Source organism: Sinocyclocheilus anshuiensis, unplaced genomic scaffold, assembly GCF_001515605.1.
Source record: "Sinocyclocheilus anshuiensis isolate Anshui unplaced genomic scaffold, SAMN03320099.WGS_v1.1 scaffold407, whole genome shotgun sequence".
Taxonomy (NCBI): Eukaryota; Metazoa; Chordata; class Actinopteri; order Cypriniformes; family Cyprinidae; genus Sinocyclocheilus; species Sinocyclocheilus anshuiensis.
The window spans coordinates 2,403,255-2,409,274 of NW_015552593.1; the positions used below are offsets into that span (position 1 = coordinate 2,403,255).

Sequence of the window (6,020 nt, forward strand, 5' to 3'; positions counted from 1 at the left end):
AGTCCGGACTTAAATCCGATTGAGATGCTTAAACAGTCCATTCATGCTCGAAAACACTCCAATGTGGCTGAATTAAAACAATTCTGCAAAGAAGAGTGGGCCAAAATTCTTCCACAGCGATGTGAAAGACTCATTGCCAGTTATCGCAAACGTTTGATTGCAGTTGTTGCTGCAAAGGGTGGCACAACCAGTTATTAGATTTTATTAGGCAATTACTTTTTCACATAGGGCCAGGCAGGTTTGAACAACTATTTTTTCCCTTAATAAATAAAATTATTATTTCAAAATTGCATTTTGTATTTACTCGGGTTATCTTTGTGTAATATTAAAATTAGTTTGATCTGAATCGTTCAAGTATGACAAATATGCAGAAAAAACAACAACAACAAAAAAAAACAGGATCACAGTATTTGGAAAATCGGCACACATTTGCACCCATACAACTATGAACCATCACACAAATATCTTATTTATTTAGTTATTTTAAAATAATGATAAATATAGTCAATAATACAGAAGACCAAAATTTTGTTTTAGCCGTATATCTTTCCATAGTTTTTTCATGCATTTTCATGCATTTATTTATTTACACACACTAGACTATTACAGAAGCTATTTTAGCAAGTGTTTCTTCTGAACGCCTCTCGACACTTTGGAAGGAATATCTGCCAGTATCATTCATCTTGACCTGATATTTATTGATATTCTTACATGTTTGTTTTGACTTATACATTTTCATGTTAGTTGATTTATAATTTATGCACAAGCATAAAAAATTTTAAGTTACAGTTGTCCTTTCTACCCTTTAAAATGTACCTTTCGGTGCTTTTGAATGTGAACCGCTCAAAGCGCTGTAGTATACCAAAATATCTATTCATAATCATCGGTCTTTGTAGTGTTATCACCATGACTACAAAATGCACTGAATGCACATACAATCACCATACAGTATGTCAACCCAGTGTCAATTTCCAGAACTTGAGTTTTAAAGGTGCAGATAATTGAACCATTCTTAAAAAATTCAAGGACATATTTAGAAATGTTGCTATATGCCAACAAACTCTGTTAATGAGACGTTTCACAGTTTGCTCACCATCTGTGTGGCAGCACTTTCACAAGCTTAGCTGACCATATGTCTGTCATGAATTATATTTTTCCTTTTGAATATTTGCTTTTTTGATGGGCTCAAGGCTGTGGGTCAGACAGTCGTAGCATTCTGTTCAACCTTTTAAAGAGACATGTTTTTTTAGAGAATAAAAACATCTTATTCTCTGTGCCATGTTTAAAAGAGTCATGTTTTTATTCAGCTGCCTGCCAGGTTTTGTAGGAGATTTCTGTGAGGTAGAGATGAATGAATGCTGCTCTGAGCCTTGCTTTCACGGGGCCATCTGCCAAGACCTCATCAATGGCTACCAATGTCACTGTCGACCAGGTGAGGCTTTTATGTTATAGAAAATATATAATATAATGCAATACAGTATATAAAGGTATAAAGAAAGCGGTTTACCTCTTATTTGCTTTATACTGTATGTACTGTATTTGGCTTGTGCTTTATAGACAGGGTTAATGACATAGTAAATAACATCTTGATGATGTGTATTTTCTCCATGTTCTTTCCAAGCTTAATATGCAAACATTGCTTGCAATCAAAACAAATCTCGGTTTGTTTGTGTATGTCGACCAACCCGACTCAGCAACACTGACTCAGCCAATGGTGTGAGTTTGGGAGCGGAACTGTCTGTTTGTCCTGACCAATGGCTGAATCCTGAAAATATGTATCACAGTTTTCACAAAAATATTAAGCAGCACAACTGTTTTCAATGTTGATAATAATAAGAACTGCAGACCTGCCAACCTGTTCACATTTTGCGTAGCGGGTACGCATTTTGACCTTAAAGTACGCTGGTACGATTTGTCACTCTAAACTACGCAAAAACCCGGTGACCTGTCCACGCGCAGTAAACAAGCAACAGAAAAAGATGAGGAGTTCAACCAATCAAAGCGTTTTCGGTGTTTTTTTTATTGCTCTCCAAACTGGCTCTGTTTGTGTGTCCGTGAGTCGTGTGCTGAGATGAGGAAACACGTGTATGGTATTTCCTGGAGTCATGAGCTCTATTTCTTCGGTGATGCATATGTGGACTTTCTGCGCAGGGGCGCTCTCTAGTATCCAGTATGAATGAAACAGACATTACATGTGCTCATAGCACTAAATAATGGCCAATCTATAAAAATAATACTTCTCTCAAAATAAATTTAAGGAAGATGTGATAATCCATGTTTTTCTACAGTGTACAACAATGTACTGGAGTTTTACTTAAAGTATACTGGGAGTTTTTTTTTTAAATCACTAAAAAGAACTCTGTTGTGCCAAACCATCAGAACCAAACTGAAAACTGTTTAAAAAACTAATATTATAAGGTATTTATTGAACCTTGGGCTAACTGTATTGTTGCATTCCTACTGTTTACTCTAAAATACTGTATAACAGGAATATCACAAACTGAGTGAAAAATATTTAACATGAAGCTTAGCATTTTGCACGTTGTGCTATTACGATTTTGACATTAGCCATCAAGGAGCTTCAAGTAATTTAGTAATAGGCTATATGAGCCCCGGTATCACCCCATATCACCCACCATTTTGGTGAGTATAAGAGACTTAATTTGGGAGCAGAAAAAAAACGACATTTTGTTGACCCAGATTTTTTTAATGATAGTGTATTTTCCTTTTTTCACATTTCTACTCATAGTTTTATTAACAGTATGGTTTAATGGTTTCAAATTGCTTTATTACCATGATGCACATTTTTCATCTAGTGTTTGTTATTGCAGAGAATTAAAAAAAATAAAAAAACTTTCGTTAACTTTTTCAGCAGTATCTTCTGTCAGTGTTTTTTTTTTTTTTACCTTCCTGATAGTCTTATGTCTGAAGAACACAAGAGAGATAAAGGTTTATGAAAACTCTCTGCTTCATGCATCTTGATTCCCCCATGCAAAAATCACTTAGGTTCCTCCGGGGGAGTAATTTGCTCTTGCAGGCTACTGAAACAGACACAAGCCTCATAGAGTATTAAAATGTATTCAGCCCGCATGTGTGCGCGTGTGGAGGCTTTTCAGAATGTGAAAACGAAGCAGGAATGGAGATGGTGTAGAAAAGACTATAAAGTATGAGACTGATAGGCAGAGGTGGGGGTTGTTGCTTGCGGGGTGGGCTCACTGTGGCACTCTGGGTTTTTGTTCCTGGCAGGTTGGACAGGCCTTCACTGTGAAGATGACATTAATGAGTGCTTGCTGCAACCATGCAACCAGGGAATGTGCATCCAGAATGAGCCTGGCCATGGCTACACCTGCTTCTGTCGGCCCGGATTTGTGGTAAGTCGCACTGAGTCCCCCTCTCCCCCCTTCCTTCTCCTCCCTGAGCTCTTCATCTTCCCCTGAGGTGATTTTGAGAGAGACGCAATCCTGTTTGTATTTCTCCTGTCAAGTATTCACCATCCGTTTTTTTCCATTCCAATATTGCGATGGCCTTTAAATATCCTTGACGTCCTCAGTTCTTTAGTATTCAACATGCCAGTGGTGCTTTTCAAGTGCAGGGAAGCACAGATGTCACTTATCAATGGCAGAATGTGCATGCCATTAACCTATTTTTGTATTTTCGTTTCTGCAGTGTTGCTTGTCGAGGTACCACTAAACAAAAAGATGAGCAATAAGATATTATATAAATGCTAATCTAACTACTCTAATCTTAAAATGGAATTGCAGGTATAATATTACAATGTATATTATATATATTACTATGTATGTGTGTGTGTAGTGAAGTGAAGCGACGTGACATGTGGCCAAGTATGGTGACCCATACTCGGAATTAGTGCTCTGCATTTACCCATCCAAAGTGCACACACACAGCAGTGAACACACACACACCGTGAACACACACCCGGAGCAGTGGGCAGCCATTTATGCTGCGGCGCCCGGGGAGCAGTTGGGGTTCGGTGCCTTGCACCTCAGTCGTGGTATTGAAGGTGGGAGAGAGCGCTGTACATTCACTCCCCCCACCTACAATCCCTGCCGGTACGAGACTCAAACCCACAACCTTTGGGTTATGAGTCCAACTCTCTAACCATTAGGCCACGACTTCCCCATATAGGCCTATATACATACATACACAGTTAGGTCCATATACAGTATATTTGGACACAGGCACAATTTTTATTATTTTAGCTGCTGACCAAAACATATTTAAGTTACAGTTACTGTATATGATGAATATGGGCTCAAAGGGCACACTCTGATCTTTAATTTGAGTGTACCTCCCCCTTTTTCAAAGGACCATAAGTAATTGGACAATTCACTCAAAAGCTGTTTCATGGACAGGCGTGTGCTATTCTTTCGTTATTTCTACATCAATTAAGCAGGTAAAAGGTCTGGAGTTAATTCTAAGTGGGCCATTTGCATTTGGAAGCTGTTGCTGTGAACCCACATCATGTGGTCAAAGGATCTCTCCATACAAGTGAAACAGACAATTGTTAGGCTTCAAAAGCAAAACAAATCCATTATAGAGATAGCAGGAACATTAGGAGTGGCCACATCAACAGTTTGGTACATTCTGAGAAAAAAATAACGCACTAGTGAGCTCAGCAACATAAAAAGGCCTGGACGTCCACGGAGGACAACAGTGGTGGATGATCAGAGAATCCTCTCCATGGTCTAGAAAAACCCTTTCACAACATCCAGCCAAGAGAAGAACACTCTCCAGGAAGTAGGTGTGTCACTGTGAAAGTCTAGAATCAAGAGAAGACTTCACGAGAGCAAATACAGAGGGTTCAACAAAAGGTGGCAGATTACAAAACAAGGCCAGATTAGACTTTGCCAAAAAACAACTAAAAAGCCAGACCACTTCTGGAAAAGCATTCTTTGGACTGCTGAAATTAAGTTTCACAACATCCAGCCAAGTGAAGAACACTCTCCAGGAGGTAGCCATGTCACTTTCAAAGTCTACAATCAAGAGAAGACTTCACAAGAGCAAATACAGAGAGTTCACCACAAGGTGCAAACAAGGCTTGATTAGACTTTGCCAAAAAACACCTGAAAAAGCCAGACCACTTCTGGAAAAGCATTCTTTGGATGGCTAAAATTAAGATCAACCTGTACCAGAATGACGGGAAGATAAAAGTATGGAGAAGGCTTGGAACAGCTCATGGGCCAAAGCATACAACATCATCTGTGAATCATGGTGGAGCAGTGTGATGGCATGAGCATGCACGGCTTCCAGAGGCACTGGGTTACTGGTGTTTAGTGATGACGTGACAGAAGCAGCCGGATGAATTCTGAATTGTATAGGGATATACTGTCTGCCCAGATTCAGCCAAATGCAGCAAAGTTGATTGGGCGGCACTTCATAGTACAAATGGACAATGACCCAAAACAAACAACAAAAGAAACCCCGGAGTTTTTGAAGGTAAATAAGTGGAATATTCTGCAATGGCCAAGTCAATCTCCTGATCTCAACCTGATTGAGCATGCATTTCACTTGCTGAAGACAAAACTAAAGGCAGAAAGACCCACATACAAACAACAACTGAAGTCAGCTGCAGTAAAGGCCTGGTAAAGCATCACAAAGGAGGAAACCCAGTCTCTGGTGATGTCCATGAGTTCCAGACTTAAGGCAGTCATTGCCTGCAAAGGATTCTCAACAAAATATTAAAAATTAACATTTTATTTATGATTATATTTATTTCTCCAATTACATTGGAGCTCCTGAAAATGGGGGGACTGTGTATAAAAATGGTTATAATTTCTAAGCATTTCATGTTATATTTGAGTTCAACCCCTTGAATTAAAGCTTATAGTCTGCACTTCAATTTCATCTTTATTGTTTTATTTTTAATTCTGTTCTGGTGGCATACAGAGCTGAAATTATGAAAAGTGTGTCAGTGTCCAAATATATATGGACCTGACTGTATGTGTCACTTTTGATATCGATTAACTTAATAGCTGAACTGAATTTCAAAAGAATGTTCA

At 38.7% G+C, this 6,020-nt stretch overlaps 1 pseudogene; it reads left to right on the forward strand.

Annotated features, from left to right (window-relative positions):
* The window catches only part of LOC107665563 (protein eyes shut homolog), a 218,051-nt pseudogene that overhangs the window by 124,377 nt on the left and 87,654 nt on the right, over positions 1-6,020 (forward strand).